The sequence below is a fragment of the Lygodium microphyllum genome, chromosome 15, assembly GCF_053477565.2.
Source record: "Lygodium microphyllum isolate KBCC chromosome 15, Lygodium_microphyllum_v1.1.10, whole genome shotgun sequence".
Taxonomy (NCBI): Eukaryota; Viridiplantae; Streptophyta; class Polypodiopsida; order Schizaeales; family Lygodiaceae; genus Lygodium; species Lygodium microphyllum.
Window position 1 is genome coordinate 90,874,781 of NC_141149.1, and position 18,824 is coordinate 90,893,604.

Consider the following 18,824-nt stretch of genomic DNA (forward strand, 5'->3'; position numbering starts at 1 on the left):
CAAAGTATCATGTTTAAATTTTATTTTAATAATTAGTACTAATAAACACCGGCTTCTTTGTATATGCCATTTTGAAGGCCTTATTAGAAACTGGGTATGTTTATTATTATAATGATACGATAATTTTTGGAACTAATTACAAGAATCTCTTGTTAGTGTCTCAAGTATACTTATAATTAGCAATAAAAAGTAGGTATGGAAAAATGATTTTATTAGAATAGATTTTACTTCAAAGACATTATCATATATATATTTTTCACCTCATGATATTACTCTTGGTTAGATTTGTCCATATGGTCAAATGTTCCTTTTCTTAAGATATAATTTATTAAGTAGTACATATGTATGTATTTGTCAATGCGAAGTTAAATTGTTTTAGTGTTCTATGCCATTTTATAGCTCGAACATTAAGTAGAATGATGAGGAAGTAAATGAATCTAATGTGCTTCTTTTTCTTCTTTGTAACTTCAACTAAGACATCTATGGTTGGATATCTAATAGATTCAGTAACAATAGAGCATGATGATGTGATTGATGTGTCCTTGAAAAGAATTGCAACACAAATATGTGTATTACTTGATTTCAATGGTCTTCTTTTACAATGATGCTTTGCTAAGTGTAAAAAGTTTCAAAGCTTTCAAATGGGAAAGCAATGACTTGTTCTTCAACCAGGATGTATGGAGTTTCTTGAAGCCTTATTTGCAAGATTCCAAGTGGGAGTTTAGTCAAGAGCCTTACATAAGAATGTCATGGTAGTTATTAAGTGCTTGGAGATCCATGCAAAAAGAAAATATACTTTCTCCATGATTTGGGGCCAAGAACAATGTCATAGACATCGACTCAAAATCATATATAGGCCAGATAAGATGGGAGTAGAAGCAATGTTCAAGCCCTAAGTATGTATGGGATCAATATGGAGATGTTTTTCAGCATACCAAGACTATTCTTATGGATGAGAGTCCTTACAAAGGATGTCCAAATCCTCTTGAGAATTGCATTTATCCAAAAACATTTGATATTGACCGTGGAGAATCTATCTTGATCATAGAACTTCTACCATACTTTACTTGCTTAAGAAAATACCATGATACACGTGAATTCATCAAGTTTGATCGATATGGACATGAGCCAGTTCAATATGGACATGAATTGTATGCTCAATTCAAGGTTTGTCATTGATGAATATACTAGAGTAGAGAATGATAGTATTTCATTTTCAATATCATTACCGCATGAGACCATGATTGATAAAGATGGTATATATGTTCAACCTTCAATTACTTCTTGCTTTAAGAGAGCATCTATTATTCAAACATCCTCAACAAATGCCTCATGCCATCTGTCTCTTACATTGAACAACTCACAATTATCCATGTTGAATTAGACTCATTTTTTCTCTACTTTGAAATATATGGAAGCAATACAACTTGCTCATGAGTTAAGATATCACAAACATTTCATAAATGATAGTACAACTAAACGTTTTATACAAAATCTACAAAAGTTGTATTTTTCCAATATACATGATGTAACAAAGTGGTGACTCTATATGGACTAATTTTAACTTTCATAATAAATATATCCCTTATGTTAAGGGATTTTGCATGGCTATGAAATATATGCTTGTTAGAAATTTAAAGGATTTTATGTAGTTACCTTGGTGTTTCTAAACACCACCAATATCAGTGATAGAATCTACTTAAAGTTTTTTATTCTTTCAATAACATTAGTTAATTGTGTTGAAATTTCTTATAGAATGGTTTGAGTCCAATTTTGTACTTTATGATAATCTATTATACAAACATACTCAATAAATGTCTCACGTCGTCTGCCACTTACATTGAATAACTCACAATTATCCAAGTCGAAGTGGACTCCTTTAGTCTCTACTTTGAAAGATATGGAAGCAATGTAACTTGCTCATGAGTTAGGATATCACAAACATTTCATAAATAGTAGTGCAGCTAAATGTTTTATACAAAATCTACAAAAGTTATATTTCTCCAATATGAATGATGCAACAAGGCAATGACTCTATATGGACTAATTTTGACTTCCATAATAAATATATCACTTACATTAAGGGCTTTTGCATGGCTATGAAATATATGCTTGTTAGAAATTTAAAGTGTTATGTAGTTTATACCTTGGTGTTTTTAAATTCCACCAATATCAATGAGAGAATCTACTTAAAGTTTTTTATTCTTTCAATAACATTAGTTAATTGTGTTGAAATTTATGATAAAGTGGTTTAAGTCCAATTTTGTACTTTATGACTTAGCTAACAAATAAGTCTTATTTAATAATAAAAATTATTTTTATTTCTTTGAAAACACAAACCATTGGTCAAAGGTTAAATCTTTGGTCTTAGAAAAATCATAAACTTATAGCTTGGTATATAAATCTTAATTTTATGATATGAAAGTTCATTTAGCTAGTTAAAGTGTGAATCTAGTTGATTTTGCCCAAAGCCAATATCCATCTTGTTCGTATATTGTCAAAATAGATAGAAATTTTGAACAAAAGACATTTATACATCATGCATATACATACAAAAAATGCAAATGGAATGAGCAATTATTTAACATACATGTGTCTATTGGTTTACACAGAAAAAGAACCATCACATCATAGGTTATCAAAACTTATTACTATATGGTATTAGATCAAGTTATTAAACCACACATAGTTAGTGGTGACTCTTTTAAGGCAGTAGTTCATGAAACTTATACATGTCACTTTAAATGATGCTATATCTAAAAGAAAATACTTAATATATTCAAATACATAACATTATAAGTTTTGGCCATGATAACATATTTTCATATAATGTTTAAGGCTCTTGTATTCTAAATTCTCTCTGCACTTCTTCAAACCTATAAATTCTTACATTGAACTTGAATATTTTCTAGATACATCTAGCTAAGCCTCCTTGATGTTTTCACCACCATACAACATCATATTTTGTTAGTATGTTAGAAAAGATAGAGGTGAAATCCAAATCTCCTAATAGCCACATAGCTTACATTCATCACTTAAGCTCTCAAGATGTGTGATCTCATATTTGTAACATAAAAAGTGCCCTTTAAAGATAAACATAAACATAGTGCTCTCTTTCATTCACAAAAGTAATACATTCATTAAAAGTGGGACTTGGGAAACTCCCAAAATCTCTAATATGGTGTTTGTGGATGTGTTTGGACTTTGCTAGGGTGTTGTTAGTTGTTCTTTCTACATTTCATAGTAGGTTTTCTATCCAAAATAACATGTTTTGGTCTTGTTAAGATCTCTCCATAGTCAATCGCATGTTCTTCAAAAGGTTCTATCCACACAAGAAACTACTATTTTAAAGTACATGTGTGACATGCATGCCAACCTATGCATACAAATCCTTATTGCGTATTGTCTTCTATTTCATTGTCTCCTATTTAGAACAATGTTATTTTAGAACTTATGTTTGTGTGACTCATAATAATTGGAAAGGTAATCCCAATTTATAATAGAGGGCATATTCAAAATGTGGCTAACTAAAGGATTCTAGATTGAAAGGGTTTCTTGTTACCACACATTTTCTTCACATAGCAGGTGCTATTTTACTCTCCATAAATATGTGTCCCCTCAAGCAATGAAGAGTTTTGCGACATTTATAATCATTTTCCTTTCTTGAAGAATTGGTACTCATTCTTGAAGTAAAAGAACTAGCTATGAATTGTGTTTTAGGTCATCACAAAGCTTTAAAGACCCATCCACAAATTATATGAGTAGCTAGTAACTTAATAGGCTTGGAGATAAAAGAAAATATCTATAATATGATTGGTCTCATCTTTGTTATCTATGTATTTTGATATGCATGTAACTCATGTGTTTTGTATGATTATTTCTATCGTTGTTATTGCAAGTTATCTACAAAAGTATAAACTAATGCAATTCAAAGTTGTTTGAGAATTTTCATGACTATGTATATGTGTACCCTTCATATGCATATGCATTGTAAGCAAGAGGTTGTTGATTGGCATACGCTATGTATGTCATGAGGTGGTTCTTCCTTGTCGTGCATTATTTGTATATTTGAGTTTTGGTGTATATGCAAGTTGTCTTGTTACTTGTAGGACATGTGGATTGGCATGTGCTATGCATTCAACATAGTGCTATGTATTCAACATATACATGTCATGATACCTCTATCATGTGACAAGTGTATGTAGGGTTGAAAGGTGCTTGCCAAATAGGCACTTAGCTGTGAATTTGGAGAGTGAGTATCTTTTGGTGGGCATGTCAAAATCGACTTGGCATTGTGTTGTGAACTCGACATACAAGTGTCATTTTAATTGTGATGCCCTCCCTTCTCCCTTGGATATGGATGGGCACTTGGTCATGAATTTGGCTAAATAGTGCCTTGGGTTACATATGGATGAATAAGTGATGGGCATTTGGTCATATATTCAGCTACACAATGTCTTGACGTGCTAGTTATTTGGTATTGTTTGATGGAATGGACATTGAGGTGGTATACTTGGCCAAAAAATATCATCGCATGTGTAGTTGTTTAAAAAAGTGGCAATGTTTGTGTTTTTTGTATTGTTGAACTATGACTTTATGTCATTTATGTAACATTCTCAATGTTTAAATGGTATAATGCAATTGCATATTTTAATCAAGGTTTACATGCAATACCAATATAACTTAAGTTTGATGTAACACAATTTTGTTTTCAATCAAAGATCACATGTCATGCTAATTTATTTGAATCAATCATAGGTGGCATCTACGTTTTTAGTTGAAGATCTAATACAATCTATGTTATATTTTCAATGTTTTTCATATATTACAATCACGTATTTTCTTTTTAAGATTATATTGCAATTGTGTATTTCTTTTAATTGTGATTATAAGTTTTGTCAAGTTTTTGTCATTTCCAAATGCAAGTATGCATGGTTTAAGCCTTTGTTATCATGCTTATATGCTTGCCTTTCTTTATTGTGGACAGTTTGTGATTTACGATGGCCCTCAATGTTGCCAAAGCTCTCCGTATTTGATTGATAAAGGACATATCGTTTTGCATAGAAAATCAAATGTCCCTTGTTAATAGTAATGATGTTTCTTTTTTCATCTTTTGCAACCTGGCATGTGCAACCATGCGTACAATGTCGCAGCAACAAAGGCTTTCACATTTACTCATTGATGTGCTCTAGGATTCAAATAAAAATTTGCATCTTTGTCGCACACTGATTGGAAATGCACCCAAGATGCTAGAAGATCTTCAAGAGTCACCAATGTCTACATTAAAGGAGAAGCTTGGAACACGAAGTGGAGAGAGGAGGTGGCATGCTCAAAGAGGGTGAGGGACTTGTTTGGTGTTCTTTGCCAAAGCGTCTTATGACCACCATAGGTGCAAGTCCTAGTTTTGGTCCCACCAGGCAACAAGGTGATTTGTTAGGGGTAGGAACTATACTGCGCACATTGAGGAATCACCAATGTGCATGAATAATTGGCATTTCCTTTGATGCTATCAAGCCAGGGAGAGTTATTGGCCAAGGTTCCTTGAAGCTACCATAGACAATATTAGCTATTTTTCTTCAAATTTAGCATGTTGTGCTAAAATGTACAAGGGATAAAATAATACCAAACTACAATAATTTCAAGTGGAGTGTGGGATGTAGAAGGTTATTGCATCAATTCTGCGATACACTACCTTTACTTTTGAGACTCCTTGGGTTACAATCTTCCCCTTCTTCAATGGTGGTACATTGAATGATTTATTGATGTGAGGTGGACCAAGGTTACATGTTCTTCTTACTACTAACGTCAATGGCCCTTCACTCTAAATGACAAAAAGAGCCCATAGACAATCCATCCACTTCATCCCTGGTATACATATATATATTTTTGGCACTATTGCTAAAATATATCAGAAGGAGAAAGAAAAACATGGCATTGCGAAAAATGTTTCTTTTTTTTTTCTAGAAGATGAGTCTACCATAAAAAGCTGAATAAGGTGAACATATTGCAAAATTTATATTTTGGGCTTGTAAAAAATATGTAAAACTTACATGACGCAACGAATAGAATCTGAGAAAGAGATAGAGATAGAGAGTACACAACAAATAATAGGAGAATTAGAAAATTTCTTTAGCTCCAAATAACTGATACAGAGATGGCTTTGTCCACCCGTGCACTTCCACAGTGAAGCTTAGATGGCGATCTAGATAGAAGATAGGTAAAGAGCTTAAGGCTAGTTGGAACAACTATAAGTGGGTGAAAGATAGATGATCGATGGCTGTGAAGGGGTTTAGCTTTTATATCCCGTGAAGGCGGTTAGGTCGGCATGACCGACCTACCATATGAGCCTCCACTAGTCGGCCTCAGACCCCAAAATAGGGGCCCCTTTTAGCTCCCTTACCCCGCAACTCAATGCAATGTGCCTCGAGTTGCTACCAGCTTAACTACCTAATCCAACCCAAAGATTAGACCCACAATGGTCACCTTTTTGCCATCGAGTCACATACACCTCATTTGATATACAAGTCATGACTCAACCAATGTTCGGGCTCACATTTGGCTTCTCCTCATAATGAGGGCCTTACATTTTTTAGCACCATGGATCATTGGTGGCACCTTATGAGGGTGGGGCATGGAGCATATCTAACAAAATATTCTCAATCAACTTTTAAATTTTATGACATTTGTTGTTTTGATTGTAGGTGGAACTCTAAATATGATATGCTTATTGGGTTTGATGGATTCAAGTCTTTAGACCATGAATGCGAGACCATGCATGATTAAAGTTGAAGGAAAATCAACCTAATGGCATAACTCTTGATGCTTTTGAGACTAATATCATTAGTGGTTATGCAAGAGTCTTTGTTGCAAATCCACTTTATGAAGCACTTCCACACTTAGTTGTGGTGGTTGCTCATTGCACATACAATCGTTTTGATGCAAGTTCTATCCAAAGACAATGGAGTGAAATCTCAACATTGTGGGATGAGAAGCTTGCCTCAATGATAGGTCCTATTATTGGACATGCATGAGATAGAGATAGTCGATGAAGAAAACTAATGTTAGCTAAATATGTTCACAAACATGGTGCTAGATACAAGATTGAATGGGATGGATGGCCTCTCTCAGCCAAATTATTAAATGGAGAAGTTTTGGGTCTACATGATTAAGGACTTATACATATTGGAAAAAAGCTTGTCAATATTCTTGACAAAACAAAGCATCAATTAGCTCTTGGTGATGTTTGGGTTACTTTGAATCATGTTGCCATTGCTTCTGATTCTTTTCTAGTTGACGAGCATATGCTCAAGGAAGCTAATATTAGGCGAGATGATAATCAAAATTGGGATGCAACGTAAAGAATGTATAGTAGGTAAGTCCAATGGCATTTGGGGGAGCTAGCAAATAATAGAAAGCATAGAAAAGAGAGGAGCATGATGGGAACACAAGCTTACCTTGAAATTGTAGGGGACTACATTGATATTTTCTTTTCTCCACACTACAGCTTGGTGGGGAGAGTCCATTTACTAGCAAAAGTGGAAATCTTTTTTCAAGTTTGGAGATATTGGATTATGAAACATGCCACATATACATTGTAAAAAGTTTTATTAGCAAGGATACATTTCTAGATGTACAACTCTTGAGCCACTTTGTTGTACTGCTCATAAAATATTTTAAAGACTTTCATTTAAATAAGATGCTTCTAATACATTTGAGTGAATTTGATATAGTTGAAATCTTCTTCAACAAAGTTGGGAGCATGGTTGGCTGGCAAGAGCACACTTATCATTTGATGGACATGATGCATAGTATAGGGATCTTGAATAGGCTCTCATATTTTGCGTGCAAGTAGAATAGTGTGAAATTTAAACGTGCCCATAAGAAACATGAGCGTGTCTGGAGAGAGTTGAATCTCAAGGAGATTGTGGAAGAATCAAATTTAAGTGATTACATATGAGTTTCAACTGATGAGAAGATAATTTATGCGTTGAAAAGGGGATTTACAAAGTGCTTATCACATTTGTGAGCATTTACAAATGAAACCAAAAGGTAAAGGGGATAAGCAATGGTGGCTCAAGCCTTGGTCCAAATGATGCTTATGCTAGTTCAAATTTCCAAGATTTCGATACAGATGAGGAATTTTCAGCTCTTACAAATGATGGAGTGGATTCAAAGGAGGATGTATCCACAAGTGAGATAAGACATGTAGTAGATTCTTTGTTACATGGAAGGACAAAGTAAATCTAGTAGTAGAGTTGACAATAATAGGTTTCTTTGTCAATCAACATTGGTATTTCAACTCAATGGTAATCCCACATTGTCCAAAGATAGGCTTACAAGGGTGTAACAAGGAGTATACTATAGTAAGGACGAGAAACATCATACTCAAACAAATGACAATCTATTTGGCATTGGTTCAAATTGTGTTGTGTTCATCCAGGAAGAGCATACCAATGGGAATATCACAAGGCCATTGATAAGCTCTTCAAAAAGTATTTTTTTAAAAAAAGACAAAGTGTGTGGTACTTAGGATGAGTTCAAAAGATGAGAAGAAAAGTTGGTGGCGCCTATGCGGAATACAAGAAAGGGTTCAACCTCCTAGATGGGTCCTCAGGAGTGGAGGTTCAACTTGCATGGTATTAAAAATAAGGGAACACTGAGTTTTACATATGATTTGAGAGACCTTGATATGATGGATATTGAAAGTGTCATTGCTCTTGCAAACCTCACATATGATTATAATAATAAAAAATATGAGCTTAATGAAAATGATTCGAAGACCTTTAACGAATTCGTAAAGGACCATTGAGGATAGATAAATGAATATTATTTTTTCTCTTTTTTAGCATTATTTGCTATGTAAATTTGGAACACACTTATGGATTGGAGAAAAACTTTGTATATCACATTTTTTGTATAGCTATATCTACTGTGTAAAGGAATATAAAACAATTTTTGTATAAATGAAAAAATTGAAAAACCATATTTTTTCATTAAATAATTGTGTGTATTTTGTATATTCACATTTTTTGTATATCTATATCTACTTTATAAAGGTACAAAATAAGTTTTTGACAAATGTAAGAATCAATCATGTGGATTATTCTAGAATTTACTTGTGGACTATAGAAATACAACACATTTTCCTTTTAATGTACCTACCTCCTTGAATTACAAATGAAGTGTGGCTTCATTGTGTTGCTTGAATTATGGTTTGAGTAGCGGTTATCTCTTGTCATCTCCAAGAGGGAGAGAGAGAGTGTGTGTGTGTGTGTTTATGTGCATGTATGTGTGACATGTATACCTTTGATCTAGAAAAGAGGAATGGTGGAGAGGATAATTTGAGATGAACTAGATACAACAAATATAATGATATACCTTGCTAGAGCCATGCTACCACCATAATAGTGCAACGTTAAGATCAATATTGCAATGTAAGTGACCCCAAAGATAGTAATAGGATGGTCAAAGTATTTACTTTTGTATATTTTTATTTAAGACCTCTAAGTCTAGTCTAGCTTCCTAGTAATTGTGCATCATAGCTTTAGGCAATGCTAGCCATAAGATACTAACGTGAATGCCTTTTCTAACTAGTTCTGGGCTAAGAAATGCATGCTCCAGTTATATACATGCTGTCTCTATCTAGAAATTATTTTAAAATCTTACTTTTATTGATAAAATTTTGAAATCTACATTTGGATATCATATATTATAATGATGTTTTCATAGTCACTAGAACTACTAAGAGACTTTAATGAACCATTAGGAGTCGCTTTGTGGTCAATTCTATATCCTAGTATCTTGTATCTATTACATAGGAATCTATCAAATTCTTTACTGAAAAAAATAAATTCACTGTAAGGGACCTATAAATATTGCTAAAAATTCACATAAGGGTCAATAAAAATTTACAAAATAGGTTACATAGGGATATATAAAACATGCATTGAATGCACATCGTCACAGAATTTGGGGTCAAAAGTCTACCACGGGAGTAAGAGACAGCAAGGTGAAGGGAGATTCACGGAGAGGAGTAGAAGAAAGAGAAGGGGTTGAAAGAAATAGGAGACATAGAAGAATACTCATAGAAAGAAATAGATGATGTAGAAAAATACTCACAAAGCTGAAGCCTGTCAATTTATTTTTGCATTATGAGGAGATGAAACTCTTGTAGAACAAAACATACATAAAACAATACCTTCCTCTATGCTGCTTAGATCGCCAACCTGATGCTTCCATTAGCTCCAAAAGGGGGATAAAATACTACGACATTTGGACAGTGCCAAATCACTCCTTCTTCATCTCCCACTTTAGAGTGTTGTTCACTCCCTAAAAATAGCGATTGCACATTGCACGATCTCATGAATCTCTCTTTTTACATAAAATCCTCACAAATGGCCAAAAGCTACATGCTATCTTTTACATGTCTTCCTAATTTAGAAGTTTTCTACATTTTATGAATTTTTACAAGAGATAATATCTAAAATATCATAAATTGGCTAAACTTGTCCAAAAATCTAGTATTTTGGACCATACACACTACGAAAACTTACACTAATGGCATTGGCTCTCTAGATTAATAAGAAAGCTGCACTCTAGAGTTTTCTATACTACGTGTACGTAGCAGCACAACATCCACCCCCTCCTAACCTACACATCCTCTGGCATGTGCCAGGTCTTATGGATCTGCACTGTTAGAAGAAGTATCCTCTTCCATGTCATTATCTTCTACCTCTTCTTCTTCCATATGCTCATGTTCATGCTAAGTACCCAACTCCTTCAACTCATATGTTGAAGACCCCATACGTTTAACCAGCTTGATATGTTTTCCAGCCACTGGAATCTTTAGAGCTGTCCCATCCATCTCATTTAATCCATAGGTCACATTGTCAAAAACAACCTTACCACATATGGACCAAACCACCGCTTTGCCATCTTTCGACTAGCACTATTTTGGTTTACAAAGTTGTTGTCATAAACTAGTATCCAATCCCCTTCTTGTATAGCTCTTGGTCGAAGTCTGTGTCGCTTGTCAAATCTCTTATTGTTCTTGATCCTTGCAATCTTCAGCTTTTTCATGGCTGTCTCAATGTCTTTAGGTCTTTTTTCTAACTATCTAATGTGTAGAACAATCAATTATTATCTATTCAAACCATCTTCCCATGGTAGAACACTCCAAGTAGCAATAGTTTCCTCAATAGGCATGATTGGTTGTTTTCCATACATTAATTCAGTAGGCATATACCCTATAACTACACTACGAGTGGTCGTAGTAGCCCACAAAGCAAACGGAAACATCCTTGACCATTCTTTCATCTTGCCCTTGCATGACTTTGTTAATGCCTTAATGATAGGTTGATATGACCTCTTTCACTTTTTCCATTTTCTTCAGGATTGTAGACTGAAGTTAAAGCCAACTTGATACCCAATTGTGAAAAGAAGTCACGAGCCTAATCCACATCCAATTCTCTTCTATCTGCAATAGCTTTACCAACAAAACCATACCTGCAAAAGACTTCTTTGAATAAGAACTTGCAAATTGCTTGAGCAGTCTTTGTACTAAGAGCTCAACCTTCCACTTGATTTGTCAAGTCTTCTTGTGCAAGCATAAGATATCTCATATTCCATAAACCTTTAGGCATGGTAACCAAATCAACTACCCATTTGTAATGTGTGGACAATGCATAGGTTTATCACCTTCAGGAGTTGGACCAACAGGTATAGATGGTTGTTCTGCCATAGCTATAGGCACCTTGGCTGCTATTTCAGCCCCATTCTAAGCATTGACAATTGTGGTGTTTATACCCCATCTTGATTTCATTTGCTCTCTCTTCATATGCACTGCTTTAGTCACATTAGCCCAATTTTATCTCAGCCATGTTACAAGACATGATCTAGATTCTTTAGAAACAAATCAATTTTTTGACTCTCCAATGATTGCTTCTCATCAGCATCCAATTGCATATACCGACTTTCAAATTCATGGAGCAAAGCTGTAGCAGCCAACCCTTTATTGGGATTTTCAATCCAATCTATAAATGTCTTTTTAGTTACCAATCCTGCATCTTCCAAGAAAAAATCTTCTCTCAAAGATTTTTCAAAAGCTGCCCAATCAACATCTCTTCTATGTAACTCATCAATCCAATCATGCAATGCATGCATAACCAAACGAGAGAAATACCGACTCCATGCATATTGCGGTACTCATTTCTTCATACAACCGAATGAAGGCCAAAACATTTTGATCTTTAAACTGCTTCAATTCTTGTCTCACTACTCGCAATGCATTCACGGCTAAGGATTCAATTTTTTGATTCTTGTCAAGTTTGCATCTGGTATTGTAACAAAAACTGTTGTTGTTGGTGCTGCAATAAAGTAATCAGCTGTTGTAAAGCATAACCACCACTTGATCCAGTAGAATCCCCTACCTTTACATACCTTTGCTATCGACTTTCACGTCGATTTCATCACTATCGGAGTGTTTGTGGTCGAAAGTCTACCACGAGGATAAGAGACAACAAGGTGAAGGGAGATTCACGGAGAGGAGTAGACAGAAGAGAAGGGGAAGAAGAATCCTCACAATAAGAAATAGAATATGTAGAAGAATACTCACAAAGATGAAGCCTGACAGTTTATTTTTGCATTGAGGAGATGAAACTCTTGTAGACAAAAACGCGAATAAAATAATATCTTCCTCTATGCTGCTTAGATCACCAATTTGATACTTCCATTGGCTCCAAAATGGGGGTAAAATTCTAGGACACCTGACCAGAATTCTGCAAGATCACTCCTTCGTCTCCCTCTTTGCAGTATTGATCACTGCTTGAAAATAGCGATTGCGCGTCACACAGTCTCGCGAATCTCTCTTTTTACATAAAATCCTCACAAATGGCTAAAAGCTACATGCTTTCTTTTACAAATCATCCTAATCTAGAAGTTATCTGTAGTTTATGGATTTTTACAAGAGATAATATCTAAAATATCATAAATTGGCTAAACTTGTCCAAAAATCTAGTATTTTGGACCATCCACACTATGGACACTTACATTAATGGCATTGGTTCTCTAAATTAATAAGAAAGTCGCACTCTAGAGTTTTTTACACTATGTGTGCGTAGTGGCATGACAACATGATAGCTAGGATTTATATATAGTAACTTACTCAAGAGAATTTCTCGTGGTGTATAGATGGTCGGTTGTTAGACAACGTGTGGTATTACTCTGAATATATATATTTGTTACATGAATTGATTGAAGCCTTGATATAATCCAGTAACTATAATTGTCCAACTTATTATCATCCACCTCATCATGATGCATGGGTCTCTTCTCATTGTTGTCTTGTACAAAGAAGGCATAAGATATGCTGTTGTTGCTGGATTCATGGATTCTTTTGAAATACATGGTTAGCTTCTCTATATAATCCCAACACAATGACCTATAAGCATACAAATAAGGTGCCTCCTAGTACCTATCAACGAGAATAGGAAATTGTGTTGTTGGACCAAATGGAAGGAAATTTTCAAACATGTGAAATCTAGATTCTTTCTTCTTTCCCTTCTTTTGAACTATCTTAGAAAAATTGAATGTTCTTTCTACTCCCTTGACCTCAAGAGAAATTATTGGCTTTGCAGGTGTAACTTCCAGCATGGAATGTAAAGTGGAATCATTCTCAATAGTGTTAGTAGCCATATTAACAACTAGAGCTTGTGACAAGGAATTTTGTTGAGGTGAATTTGACTTTGAGCTTATGGGATTTGGTGAATTATTCTCTTCTTGAGGAGCAAATAAGATCTCAAGTCTATTTGTTTATCTTGGAGCTTCATTCTTTTGTTGGAGTGATCACCTTTCTTGATATGGAAAGTAGCTCACTATTTTGGACAACTTGAAATGCTAATATAATGTCTTATGTGCCCTTTACCTCCTCAAATAAATATTTTCAAAGAGTATTCTTCATCCTCTTTAATACATGCAATGTGAAATGACAAAGGATCAAGTTTGTATATTACATTTTTCTCCTTGATCTTAACAAGATTACATGTTATTCCCTCTTTCCTAGCACATCCATCTGTTATCTTCTCTATGACACCATCTTGTTGAAAAAATGCAATATCACTCTTTAAAGTAAATAAGAGAACATTGTCAACCTTCACTATCATAAACATCCACATACCATGGATACACAAAATCACCACTAACTCCATCAATGGTTTGGGTCTCCATTTTGTATGTGCTACCTAAATAAATGTATAAGAATTCTAGGTTGAAAATTAGAAACACAACACCACAATATTTTACAAAATACAATACAAATATACTTCAAAGGGACTCTTTCATAAAATGAAATATTGAAATTTGAGATTAAGTGTGGTATGAGATCTAACCATAAATAGATGTGCTTATGTATCAAATTTCATGGATTATTTTGGCCCTAAGTTAGCATTAATTATGTTTCTCTTGCAAGAAACATATAGCAAAAAACTTTGCCATAGACTTCGATGAGAAGATCAAATTCTATTAATAGTGAGACTTGGCCATGGGCTTAACCAAATGGTCAAGCAATAATAAAATGTTGACTATTAGTGTGGTATGAGATATAGTAAAAAATCATTGTGATTATGTACAAAAGGTCATGGATAATTTTGTCCCTAAGTTAATATTGGATTTCTTCTCCATGTAAGTTTCCTATGCAAGGATCATACTCTGGGAACTCTGTTAAGATTTTTGGCCATGTGGTTAAATCCTATTTAATCAAAGAATGAGATTTAGTCCAGTATGAGATCCACCCATATATCGATGTGGTAATGTAGCAATGTCACAACTCCATTTGTGTAATGTCTCCTCCCCCCCCGATGACCCCCCTGCTCCCTCGGGTCTCCTCCATAGGAACAGTCCCCCCTCCTATTTTTTTTTTTTTAATTTCTCTCCCTCTCTCTCCCCCTCACGTGGTATGGCGGGGGGAGAGAGAGAGAGTGTGTGTGGGGGGGTGACGTGTAGGAGCTGGGGGGCATGCAGGCCAAAGGTGGCAGCGCACAGTTGTGCCCCCCTATAAATCTCCCCCTCCTCCTTGGCACAGGCCACCGACACCCCCCCTGCTGCATCAATGCCCCTTGGGCTTAAGAGTCAAGCCACCCCCTGCTGTCATGACATCAACACATCCCCCCCCCCCCCCCTCGGTGGGTTCCAGTAGGCAGCCCTCCTCCTTGGCGTACAAACGTAGCCCCTCCTGCAGGTGAATTACACCCCCCCCTTTTAATTCGGTCAGTAGCCCCCCTTTTTCAGTGAGAAGAAAAGAGAGGGAAAAAATGGATGATCAGGCCATTGTGGAGAGAAGAAGAGAAGGAGAGAGAGAGGAGAGGAAGTAAAGAGGAAGAGGAGAGAGATAAAGGAGAAGGAGAAGAAGAAAAGAAGAAGGAGAAGAAGAGGGAGAGAGAGGAAAGAAAGAAGGAAAAGAAGAGAGGGAGTGGGAAGGAGAAGGGAAAGAAGAAGTAGAAGAGGAGAAAGAGAGAAGAAGAGAAGGAGAGAGAGAAGGGAGAGGAAGAAGAAAAAGAGGGACACAAAGGAAAGGAAGAAGGAAAAGAAGAGAGGGAGTGGGAAGGAGAAGAGAAAGAAGAAGTGAAAGAGAGAAGAAAAGAAGGAGAGAGAGAAGGGAGAGGAAGAAGAAGAATAAGAGGAGGAGTGGTAGAGAAAAGAGAAGTAGTGGGAGAGAAGAAGCGATGAGATAGAAGAAGAAGGACTGAGGAGAGAAAAGAGAAAGGAGCAGAAGGAGAAAGAAGTGGGAGAAGGAGAAGAAGAGAGGGACAAGGAGAGAGAGAGAGAGAGAGAGAGAAAGAGTAGAGAAATAAGAGAGAAGTAGGAGAAGAGGAGGAGAGGGAGAGAGAGTAGGAGAGTAAGAAAAACAAAGAAGAAGAAAAAGAGAGAGAGAGAAAGAAGGAGGAGAGGACGAAAAGAAGAAGAAGATAGAGAAAGGGGGTAACCACTACGAGTCACCCAAACCACTCTCCTGGCAATGAACCATATTCGGTGGTCTTCCCAACCGATCGTGTCTAACCGAAACCGTTAAGGTCCGGACTACCCAATCTCCGCCAGACAAATGGCTCCCAAGAAGAAAGTCGTGGGAAGCTTAGGCACCCAAACCATCAATCATGCTGGAGGGACGAGTGGAACAACCAACGCAGTGCAGGACACACAAATCAAGCCCACGTTCCAAGCGTTTAAAAAATTAATTTAGGATTTATTTCTCGTGGAAGGGATAATGTCATGTATAAGTTTTTGTTTATTCTAAGAACTAAGTTGCATGGTAGAGGTTGATTTCCCATAAGATTTTATGCACGTAAAATGATAAGGTTAATGCCTTACCCAACAAGAAATGATAGCTTTTACTCACATAAAATGATAAGATTATCGCCTTATTTCACATAAAATGATAGCTTTTAAACCAGTTCAGTGCATGAATAGCCATCTAGAATTCATGTTTCGCAATCATGGTTAAAAGAAACACATGAAAGGTTAATTTCTATTCATGAGATACACTTGCATCGTAAGACGAAACCCCAGACTTTCTTAGATGCAAGTCGCATGTGATCCGGTGCATTAGGAATAAGTATAATTGCCTACGAATTGTTTTATCGATCTTGCTGTGGACTATCACAAATGGATATGCTCCTAGCTTAGTTGAAGCTGGTGACCTAACCCTAAATGGATTGTTGACCCAAGTTATGCTTTGCGGTTTGTAAAGATTGTAAATCCCTTAAGCAATTGTTTTGATACATCCAGTTAAAATTCTGATTGTGCATGCGATGGGATTGGGATACCTTAAAGAGAGAGGTTGTGCATTTAGCTGTTTGTTAATGTGGTTTTGGATGCTAACCCAAGTGAAGAGTGTTTGATGGTTTCATAGCGGGATCCGGGATGACTGATTACCATGGAACGAAAGGGATGTTTTCCCTAGAAATTATTATTATGCTGGTTGCTTTAGTTATGGTTGATTTTCTAAAGGGATAATAAAGGAAGGATGGCGCTAGCTACCCCCTGCTAGCCGCTAAACCCTAACGAAGGGGGTTATTAATCCGCACTGAGAATGTGGACCGAACCCGCCGCGAGAGGTCTCTCCGTGGAAATCACTTAGAGTAGGAGGATGCTTGGGTGCTAGTGGGGGCTCTGGCTGTAAATCCCAATGCCTCCGAGCCCTACACAAGTATTCTACATGACTCAAGACGGGATCTGGAGGCCTTAATACTAGTAACAAGGAAGAATCTCAAAAGGATAAACCTTTGGGTTTTATTGCCGGAAGACGGAAGGATTTTTCTACGGAGGCAGAAAGGAGCACTTAATTCTCATGTATGGGAAGGAGACACACATTAATCCGAAGATAAGTTAAGGAAGTGTTTGATCTTGTTTTAACTTATCTTCGTGTCTGTGGCCTAAATTACGTAAAGGAACCTATGATTAATAAGTTAATTAAGGAAGCTGCCTTTATATGTCAAATATAATGTGGTAGGTAATTGGATAAATAAGACAACCCTTGAGGGAAGCATGGTGGATGTGACCAATGGGTCTATCCTACGAAAGGGTGGTCTCAGTTAGCCGAGAGCTTTCCTCAAAGGAAATGTGAACAAGAAATGTTAGGAAAAAGTTGGTCTATGACCTTAGGCTAGAAACCTGGACTTTAGGTCGATCCTAGTGGGAACGGCCTGTGTCGTAGAGTTCGTGTAAGAGCTGCAGAACACGGGGTTCAAGATATAGCAAGGAAAGAAGCTAACAAGAAGATCTCAATTTTTGATGTCAAAGATCACTATATTGCTTGTCAAGTAAAGTACAAGAGATCCATGATTCATTCTGAATATCCAGCTTGTGTAGGAATTTGCTTAGGCTAAGCATCTGTCAGCTATAAAGTTTTGAAAAAGCTCTTTTCAAAGACCAGTGTTGAAGATTTATGGATATGAAGTCAAAATAAATGACAATAAAGCATAAGAGCTTGCTGTTCAGGATACCAAGGAATTCAACCAAATTCAAGACTTAGTTGTATTATCCTCGTTATGCATCAGCAAAGAAGGCTCCCTGGTTAGGAAAAATGGTGATGACAAATTACTAGATACTCCTGTTTTGATTCCTCTTTCTTCATCTGCAAGGGCATCCACAGAAGTCTGAGGTTCTGTTACTCTAGTTGTCTCTTATATGGCAGAAACCGCCACAGGTTGACCAACAGATTCCATGATCGATTCCATAACTAATTGAGTAGCCACGTTGATATCTGGTTTCTGTTCTTGGGTCAAAGAAGCACCAGGCTTCACTACTGCTGCATCATCCTTAAACAAAGAAAAAGCATCTTCCATGTATCATTTCTCTTCATCCTCTTCAGTAATGTTTCCAGACTGTTTAATCTTTCCTTGAAGATCTGATGGTGCACCCTCTTCTTGCTTGTTTGAAGATGAACTCACTTTTTCCTTGCTCTTGTAACGTCCTCCTCTGCAGCTACAGCTGCTTTCATGGCCATCATTATAGCTGGTTTAACTCTTCTACCTTTTCGAATGGCAAGAGGATCTTGTACATGAACAGGCTGAGCCTCCTGCTTGCGAATAAGCTGATGTACACTAGCACTCTCTGAGTACTCAATGTTAGTAGATACAATTGACCATAGGCGGTTCACAGGTTTTGATTTCTTAGAGACACCTGACTGCAACAATTGCCTCGGTGCATTCACTCTTGGAGGTGGTAAATGCTTCTTCTCATGGTAAGTAGCATTTCTTTTCGAGTGCTGAATCAAATCAGGTAAATGTGCCCGCTTTGGTCTACGAGTTGAGTTCAGATCCCTATTCATTGGA